Source organism: Canis aureus, chromosome 1 (assembly GCF_053574225.1).
Source record: "Canis aureus isolate CA01 chromosome 1, VMU_Caureus_v.1.0, whole genome shotgun sequence".
NCBI classification, from domain to species: domain Eukaryota; kingdom Metazoa; phylum Chordata; class Mammalia; order Carnivora; family Canidae; genus Canis; species Canis aureus.
This window is the reverse complement of record NC_135611.1, coordinates 98,910,045-98,919,999: the sequence shown is the minus strand read 5'-3', so window position 1 is coordinate 98,919,999 and position 9,955 is coordinate 98,910,045. Positions and strand designations below refer to the sequence as shown.

At 47.0% G+C, this 9,955-nt stretch overlaps 1 long non-coding RNA gene across 1 annotated transcript; it reads right to left on the bottom strand.

The window, feature by feature from the left end:
* Nucleotides 1-2,208: 2,208 nt before the first annotated feature.
* On the bottom strand, nucleotides 2,209-9,643 carry LOC144321464 (uncharacterized). The gene is made up of 3 exons (XR_013387125.1): nucleotides 9,131-9,643; nucleotides 6,449-7,511; nucleotides 2,209-2,893 (listed from the first exon to the last, which is right to left on the bottom strand). It is a non-coding gene; the product is annotated as an uncharacterized LOC144321464 (long non-coding RNA).
* Between the last annotated feature and the right edge of the window lie 312 nt (nucleotides 9,644-9,955).

The window sequence follows — 9,955 nt, the reverse complement described above, 5'->3', positions numbered from 1 at the left end:
TTTTACAGCTAATTGGTTTATGGTTGTTCAAATTCTGTATTTCCTATTGATCTTCTGTCTGATTGTTCTGTTTGCTATTGAAAGTTGGTTATTAAAGTCTCCAACTGTACTGTTGAGTTATCTTTTTCCCCTTTTAATTCTGTCACTGTTTGCTTCATATATTTGGAGGCTCTGTTATTTGGTGCATATATATTTATAATTATTTTACATTCCTGACTCTTCCATCAATATATAAAGTAATTCACTTGTCTCTTGTAACAGTATTTAACCTAAAATCTATTTGTGATCTTAGTATAGCTATCCCAGCTTTCTTTTGTTTAACATTTGCATGGAAAATCTCTTCATTCTATGACTTTTGATCTATTTATATCTTTAGATCTAAAGTGAGTTTCTTATAGGCAATATATAGTTAGATCACTTTTGTGTATTTGTTCTATTAATTTTCCCTTTGACTGAAAATTTTAATCATTTACATTTAAAATAATAGCTGATAAGGAAGGAATTACTTTTGTCATTTTGATGTTTGTTTTCTATGTGTCATATAGCTCTTTCTGTCTCATACCCTCATTACTGGCTTCTTTGGATTTAGTTTATTTTTTTTTAAGTGAAACATTTTTATTTTTTTCTCATTGCTCTTCACGCGTATTTTCTATACATATTATTTTTTGCAGTTACCATGGGGCTTACATTTAACATTCCCAAGTAACAACAATATAATTCAGATTGATACAAACTTAACAAACTTAATTTCCATTGTATACAAATCCATGCTTCTGTACAGTTTTGTTCCCCTTGATATCACAAATTACATCTTTAACACTGTGCATCCAATGGCATAGATTTATAATTTTATGCATTTGTCTTTTAAATCCTTTGGAAAATAAACAGTGGAGTTGCAAACTAAAATTGAAATAATACTGGCATTTTTATATTTTCATGTATTTTCCTTTATCAGAAATCTGCATTTCTTTGCATAGCTTCAAGTTAATGTTTTGTTTTTCAACCTGAAGAACTCCCTTTAGCACTTCTTGCAGGGTGGGTCTAGTGGAGGCAAATTCCCTTAGTTTTTGTTTCCTAGGAATGTCTTAATTTCTTGCTCATTTGGAAAGACAGTTTTGCTGAACATAAAAATCTTGTTTGATAATTTTTTCATTCAGCACTTTGAATATATCATCCCACTTTCTTCTGGCCTCTAAGATTTCTGGTGAGAAATCAATTGGATAATTTTATTGTGGACCCCTTATATGTGACAAGTTGCTTCTCTTTTGGTGCTTTCAGTATTTTCTTTTGGTCTTTAGCTTTTGACTATTTAATTATAATGTGTCTGCGTATGGTTGTATTTAAGTTTAGCTATGAAACACTGAAATTCACACAACACATATGATGATCTATTTGATGGTGTCCTCTGGGCTCTGTTCATTTTTTGCCATTGATTTTTTTTATTGCCATTGATTTTTCTTTCTATTTTTCAGTCACAATAATTTCAATGCTCCTATCTTTGAATCCATTTATTCTTTGTTCTGCTTTCTCAAATCCACTGTTGAATCCCTCCAGTAAATGTTTTAAATTTCAGTTATTGTATGCACCAGCCTAGGATTCTCTCAAACTATCTATCAATTGATGAGAGAGAGATTTGGTATGAGGAATTGGCTCATGTGATTATGGGGGCTGAGAAGTCCCATGATCTGCTGTCTGTAAGCTGGAGACTCAGGACAGCAGGAGGTGTAATTCATCCCACATCTGAAGGCCTGAGAACCATGGGAGCCAATAGTGTAATCCCAGTCTGGGGACTGCATACAATGAGATGAGATGTCCCAGCTCTACAGTGAGACAGAAAGGGGCTGTCTGAGCAGCACCCTCTCCAGGCTCAGGCACTGTAGTCAGTGCACTTGGTCATCATGGACACTCTAGGGGTAGGTGTCATGATGCCACTGACAGTGAGTCCACATCAGGAGGGCTACTTGAGGAGACTGCAGGTAAGTGTGGGAGCCGTGCTGTGCTCGGTAACAATGTCTGCCCTTAAAGGAGATGGGGGAGGTGTGCAAGGTCTTATGTTTGTCATCATATTCTATGACCAACTTAGATCCTTTTGCATCTGGAGAAATGGAACTCAGATTTCCACATCTGGCCCATGGCAGATTAGGGCTTTGGACGCAGAACCCGGTGCTCTGTGATCCTATATTCTAATGACCTCTTGCTACATAACAAACCAGCCCAAACTTTGGGGTTTAAAACAATAATTTTATTGTGCCCAGAGATTCTGTGGGTCAGAAATTCAATCAGAACACAGTGGAGACAGCTTGTCTCTGTGATACAATGTCCGGTGTTTCAGCCAGAAAGATTCAAAGGGCTTTACAGAGGCTGAGATAGTGGGGTTGAGAGGACCACTTGGTGACAACATGCTGGTGCCAACAGTGCCAGGGCGGCTGGGGTACAGGCTCCATGGGTACTGTCAACTGCACTGGTTCTCTGGCCTCAGGGTGATGAGACTCTTTCCACAGCAGTCTAGGGCTCCAAGGTGGGAGTTCCAGCAGGGAAGGGGGAAGTTGCATGGCTTCTTGTGACTCAGCCCCCAAAGCTATCACATCACTTCCCCTTTTTCCTTGTTCAAAGCAGCTACAGCCCACCTGGTTCCAAGGAGGGGACATAGACTGCCACTCTATGCAGGAGTGTCAGAAGGTTTGCAGCCAGATTTTAGAATGGAAATTGCATTCTCTGAACTGGTACCAGCTTCCAGATGGGGCTATCCAGCAGCCAAAGAGGAGAACATGCTTCAGGCACACCTGGAGGCAGGGTAATGATAGGCACTGTTCTGCCCTGTGCTGGCAACACCATCCTAAGAGACAGTCACAGAAGTAATGACCCTGAGCTAGGGCTGTGAAGTTCTGAGAAACTGTCAGGGGAAGAAGGAGATGGAATCTTGGTTATCAAGCACCTACTATGTGTCAAAAACCTTACCAACAATGCTGTAGGATATCAGAGGACAGTGTAATGGGGGCAGGATAGTGTTTGGGATACATGAGTGCTCATTACCAGTGGTGTTATCATTATTGCTTCATGTTTCCTAGGGAAGGCTTTATGGATCACTGTCCCTCTACGTGTGGTCTGAGGACAGAACACAAAGGGTGTGGTCCATGAACTTCAGGGAACTACACATTCCTGACACCCCACTGCATGTGACCATGTCTGCACCACATCTAAGGGCTAGTTGCTGTGATGACTAGCTCTGGTTTTCTCATCTCTCTGGGCCTCAGTTTCCCTGGCTGCTAGCCCTCAGGTGGCCTTGTAAGCTCTGACTGCCTATGACCCAGCTGCTCCAGAGCTCTTAACAGTCTGTAAAGAGCAAACAATTTTAATTTGATAGGGTCCAATTTATAAATTTGGTAGCGTCCAGACTAAGGACACTGGTCCTAGATCCTAAGACTTTCCCCTGAGTTTTTTTCTTGAAATTTCATAGTTTCCATTTTACCTTTAATCTATGATCCATCTTGAGCTTCTGTTCATATTAGGTATGTGGTTTAGATCGGGGCTTCCGGTTTGCCTGTGGATGTCCTATCGCTCCAATGGCATTTGTGGAAAGGCTGTTAGTCCTTCCTTTGTGCATTTGGCAATCACCCCTGCCCTTGGTGAGGCTCCTGCCAGGTCCCTGTTGTGTCCTGTGGATCCCTGTGTCCTGTGTCTCTCCCCCTGGCATCACCCCATCCTCTTTGCTGTGATGACAGAGGGAGGCTTACTGTCAGGAAAGGGGCTTCTCCTGCGTGGTCCCTCGTCATGGCTGCCTAGATTCCCTGGGCCTGTGCTGTCCACATACATTCTGGAATGAGCTTGTTTGCATGGATCAAAAACCCATTTGGGTTTCTGATAGGAATTGCATCAATATTATAGGTCAGTTGAGACTGACTTCTTCACCATGCTGAGTCTTCCAATCCATGAGCATGGTATGGCTCTACATTTTATTTAGATCTTGTTTGTTTGTTTTTTTTTAAACCAGTATTTTTAAATTGTCAGATTCTGTACATATTTGTTATACTTTACACCTTTGGGGGCATGTAAATGATGTATTTTTATTTCTATGTTTACATATTTATTGTTAGTATATAGCAACACAGTTGATTTTTGTGTGTTGGTCTTGTGTCCTCTTGGCCTGCTGAGCTCAGTTAGTTGTAGGGAATTTTTTTCTGTATATTCTTTTGGGTTTTCCACATAGACAGTCATGTCATCTGCGAATAGGAATGGTTTAAATTCATCCTTTCCAATCTGTGTGCCCTTTCCCCTTGCCTTCATGCAGTGACTGGAACCTCCAGGACTATGTGAAATGACAGTGATGACTGACCCCAAATTTAGAGGGAAAGGACCACAGTCCTTTGCCATACCATTAAGTATGATGTTAGCTGTAGGGTTTTTGTAGTAGGCCTTCTTGGGCAAGCTGAGTGGTTCCCCCTCTATTCCTAGTTCCTTAAGTTTTTATCATGAGTGGGTCTTGGATTGTATCAAGTGGTTTTCTGCATTGATTGCTGTGATCATTTGACTTTTCTCCCTAATCTTTGGATGAGGTTTATTATTCTGATTGTAGAATATTGAACCAGCTTTGCATTCTTGGAATAAATCTCACTTGTTCATGGCGTATAATGCCTTGTGTTACACTGCTGGGTTCATTGGCCTCATTTGTGGAGAATCTTTGCATCTGAGTTTGGTAGAGAAATTGGGTTATCATTTCCCTTCTCTCCTTTCTCAAACAGTCCTTATCTGGGTTGGGTGTCAGGCAGTGACAGGACTCCTAACAGAAGTTGGGAGGTACTCCAGCCTCTGTTTTTGGAGCGTCCCTGCATAGAAATGGTTTCCATTCTTCTTTAAGTGTTCATTAGAATTCTCTAGCAAAACATCTGGGCCTGGTAACTTTTTTCTGGGAAGCTTACAAATTACCAACTCAATTTATTAAAGGTTATAGGATTATATAGTTTGTCTCACTTGTCTCAGTGAGTTTTCATAGTTTGTGGTGTTTGAGAAATTACTCTCTTGTTCTTTCTCTCCGTTTTTTCTCAGTTGTTGAATTTATGAGGCTAGAATTGTTTGTAGAATCCCCATCATCATGTACATGGTTTCAGTATGTGGAGTGGTAGTGCCTTTTCCATTCCTGATGTGGGTTATTTGTGTCTACTCTCTGGGTATTTTTAGTATTGCCAGAGGATGATCTCTTTTATTGGTTTACTCAAAGAGACAGCTTTTTTCCCCATTAAATTTCTATACTGTTTTCTTGTTTCAATTTCATCCATTTCTACTCATTATTTTAAAATTAAAAACATTTTAAATTCAAGTATAGCTGAGGTATGATATTAAATTAGTTTCAAGTATACAGTGTAGTGATCAGCAATTATGTACATTATGAAATGTTCTCCATGATAAGTGCATTACAATATTATTGGCTGTATTCTCTATGCCACACTTTTCATCTCATGACTTATTTTTTTTTTATAAGGGGACACCTATACATCCTAGTCCCCTTCACCTATTTCACTGACCTCCCTTGGGCAATTGCCAGTTTGTTCTCTATGAGTCTATTTCTTTCTCTCTTTTTAGTTGTTATTTATTTGCTCATTCATTTGTTTTATTTTTTAGATTACACATACAAATGAAATCATATCTATTTGTCTTTCTCTGTCTGGCTTATTTCAATTAGTGTAATATCTTCTAGGTTCATCCATGTTGTCACAAATGGCAACATTCTATCTGATAAGGGGTTAATATCCAAAATATGTTAAGAACTCCTATGACTCAACACCAAAACACCCAGGTAATCCTATTAAAAATGGGCTGAAGTCATGAACATTTTGTTTGTTTGTTTGTTTTGTTTTATTTTTATAAATTTATTTTTTATTGGTGTTCAATTTGCCAACATATAGACTAACACCCAGTGCTCATCCCGTCAAGTGCCCCCCTAGTGCCTGTCACTCAGTCACCCCCACCCCCCGCCCACCTCCCCTTCCACCACCCCTAGTTCGTTTCCCAGAGTTAGGAGTCTTTCATATGAACAGACATTTATCCAAAGAAGATATATAGATGGCCAACAGACATGTGAAAAGATGCTCCACATCACTTGGCATCAAGGAAATACAAATACAGGTTTTGATGTGGCATCAAAACCACAATGAGATACTACCTGACACCAGTCAGAATGGCTAAAATCAAGAACACAAGAAAAACAGGTGTTGGTGAGGGTGTGGAGAAGGAGGAACGCTCTTACACTGTGGGTGGGATGCAAACTGGTACAGCCACTCTGGAAAACAGTGAGGAGGTTCCTCAAGAAGTTAAAAATAGAAACACCATATGATCTCTTAATATCTCTCTGTAGATTATTTCAACATCTTTTAGTATGCTCTTTTGATTTATGTACAATGTTTTTGAACAAACTATAAAGTGTAGAAAACCTAATTCCCTGTATGTTCATTACCTTTCCCATTTAAAGAACAGATCTCAAGTATTTCTTCTTCATACACTGAGCACCACATCAGATTACAATTTTTGCTTCAATCGTCAAATATGACCTAAAAACTAATGAGAAGGTAGTTTATTACATTTGCTTCTATTTTTAGCCACATCAATGTTGTTCTTTCCTTTTTGACATTCTGAACTTCTGTTGTTCTCAACTGCTTAGTGTGAGATCCTTTGTTTCGCAGTGATAGCTAACTAGTACAGATGAGCAGGAGGACTGCTCTGGGCACAGGAAAGAGCCTAAACTAGGGCCTTGTGATGGGATCAGGCCCGAGATGCCCATGGGGGTGTGTCATGGGATGAGGCCAGGGGAGCTGGTGTGGCCTCCTGACCGGGCTGGCCCTCTGAGGCTCTCCATAGACCGAGCTGTTGGTGGGGACGTTTCTTGGAGGAAGTGCAGATAGTGCATCCCCCCGGCTTCCTGCACGTGATGGGAAGTGTCCGCCCTGAGCACAGAATGGGGGCGTCCAGCTGGCCCTCCCCAAGCTGCTTCTTGTTTATGTTGTGTTTTGTTTTTTCTGGGTTCCTCATTTACAGTCACCAGATGTTGGCTGCTTTCAGACACGCTGGCTGGCGCTCCTGGGGTTCTGCAGGAGAGACGCTGCCCAGTGATCCAGAGAGTTATAAATGAGTCCATTAAGGGAGGTGGATTTGCTAAAAGGTTGTCTTCATTCCACCTGGTCTGAAGCAGCCTTCACGTGATGGATGGTTTCAGAGCCTCCGACACATCTTAAACCTCGGTGCAGTATTAATGCCTCAAAAGTTTCCAATTAAAGTCAAATGGCTCTTGGCAAAGTCCAAGGCATTTTCACTAACTAAAATAAATACCTGGGCAAGCTCCACGGTTTATGCCTTCTTCACGCGGTTGAGGATAAACAGCTAGGAGGCCGGGGTTAGAGGCATGTCAGGGGCTGGAGGCCCAGCCAGCCCGTGGAAGTCACCGAGAGCTCCACGCGCCTGTGGGCCGGGAAGGGAGTCGTCTCTCCACAGGCTCTGGGCTCAGGGGTCCTATCACCCCGTCCCTGTGAGACAACCAAGGTCAGAGGCAGGCACGAGGGTGAGGGCCAGCGGAGCAAGGCGGGGACCCTGAGGAGGGCACCCATAGTCAGCCCTCGCTCCGCTCCCTCCTGCTGCCCCACGAGCCCCCAGGACCAGCGGATAAGGAGGTGTGTGCAGCCGCTGGAAGGTGTGCACGGGGAACCTGTGGGTGTGTCAGAGCTTTGCTGCCTCCTGGTGCGGGTAGGACCTCCATGTGCAGGGGGGCCTGGCCGCTAGGACCCCTCCTCCCCTCTGCCTCCTTCTCATCCCTCTCTCTGGGGACTCCCAGCCACCCTACTGCTCCTGGGCACATGCAGGGTCACTTCCACAGCAGCTGGACTCCTGGTGTTGCTGTGAGACTGGGTGAAATGCAGGCTTTCTGCTCAAGGAGAAGCCACTCGGGAGAGCCAGCGTCTGTTTTGGGGACAGCAGTGACCCCGCCGTGGGGGGTTGATAGGAACACCTAGGAGGGCTGGCGTGGACACCTCCACCAGGAGGGCTGCCCCCTGCCCTCTCTCCTGGCCCCAGGGGTTTCCCTCTTCTTCCTCCAGGAGGCTCCACATGTCCACTGACCAGAAGAAGGCTATCCCTCAAGGGACTATGCCCAACCCAAGCAGCTTCAGCCTCTGGTGCAAGAAGGGTTAACACAGTCCCAGGTGCATCCAGAAGGGTCCCACCAGGGGGCTGGCCGGGGAGAAGAGGGGCACTCAGGCCTGGAAGACCCACACAGCATTGCAGGCTGGGGCTCAGGCAGCCACGCATCTGTGGTCCTGACAACATCTGTGGTCTATGTCATGGGAGCTCACAGGGGTGGTGCCAGGAGCCCGTGGAGGGGTGTGGGCAGCTGCCTGCCTCCCGCTAGGTGCCCCCATGTCCTTCTTGGTCTCTCCCTGCCCAGGGTGCCCCAAGCATTGGGTGACACCTTGCCAGGTCAGCAGGGTGCTCTGAGGGCCCCTCTGCTCCTTCCCTCTTTCCTTCCACAAGTGCAGTCCCAACATGAGCCCGTTGCCCCTGCTGACCCCCAGAGGGCCCAGCAGATGCCCCCCGATGGCCCTGTTCTCCCTCTCAAGCCTCCAGATCCCATTCTGGTCCCAGCCACACATCTGCAGTGGACTTCCCTCTGTGTCCTCTGCGGGGGCCTCTCCATTGGCTCCGCACAGAGGAGATTTCTTGTTTTAGGGCTGTTTATAGAACAGGCACTGTGTGCCCGGGAGGGGCCTAGGTCCCACTGAGGTCTGAGCCCTTCCCAGTGGATGTGGAAGCTGAGACCAGCCAGATAGCCAGGTCTAGCTGAGTTGGGGGGTCAAGCCCCGCCCTGGGTACCTTCATCCTCGCTGACCTGAGCCCTACACCTGCCCACATCCCCCCAGCCCCACACAAAGCCTCTGGACTTGCTGCCACTTCCAGCCCTGTCCCCAGGATCTTAGCCTGCACATCACAGCCAGGGCTCCAGAGCACAGCCTCCCAGAGCCGGCAGTGGTGGAAGCCGGGGAGGTGGGGGGGGGGGTGGTGGGAACGGACCCTGGGGAGCCTCCCAGAGAAAGGCTGTGGCCTTGGGGTTTAAGGAAAGAGCAAATACGGAAAATACGGTCGTGTCTCTTACCCTGGAGCCCGAGACTGGAGCAGCCAACAAGCCATTCCTGCTGCTTTCCTGGTCATTTTGTGACATTTGTGAGCAGTATTGTGACCATCTTGAAAAGTATGGGACGTAGAGGCGAGGGGGGGGGGTCGCTGGGGGAGGGGCTTGGTGGGAGAGGGCTGGGGGGAGGGCTGGGGGGAGGGCTGGAGCCAAGCAGATCCCTCCCCTCTCCGCAGCGGTGAACCTGCCCGCGGGGCCCCATGGCCGGTCTGGGGTCAGGCGGCACAGCTGACACCTGCCCACGGCCCCGCGCAGCCCCGCTCCCAGGCGGGGACCACCCTGGGGCACCGGGGTCCGCGCACGAGCATCCCCAGGACCTTTCTCGTGGCGGCGACCGTGTGGGGCAGCCACGTGTCCCCGACCGGAGGGGGGACAAATCGCTCAAACTCCCCCAGTGAAAAGCGCACGGCGCTGCGGGGCGGCCTGGGCCACCCAAGAGGCCGTGGGATGTCCACCCGCGGAGTCTGCGGTGGCGCTCGGCGGTTAGGGGCGCGCACGCGAGGGTCCGGGGCGCGTCTGCAGGAAGCGAGGACGGTGACCCTGCGCCCCGGCAGCGGCCGCCCAGGTGGGACCGGGAGGCCCAGGGGGACAGGCAGGCCCGCTCCTGGGTGTTGTCTACACCGCAAGCATGTCGTAAGGGATCGCTGCTGTGAAGTAGTGATCTGAAGGAGTTTCTGAAGGTGTCTGCGCAGTCACGGCCCCCGCTCCGCCTGAGACGCCGGCCCCGCAGGTCTGTCCACTGTCTGTCCACACACCCACTAGGCTGGCTCTGCGGCCTCCACTGCCCAG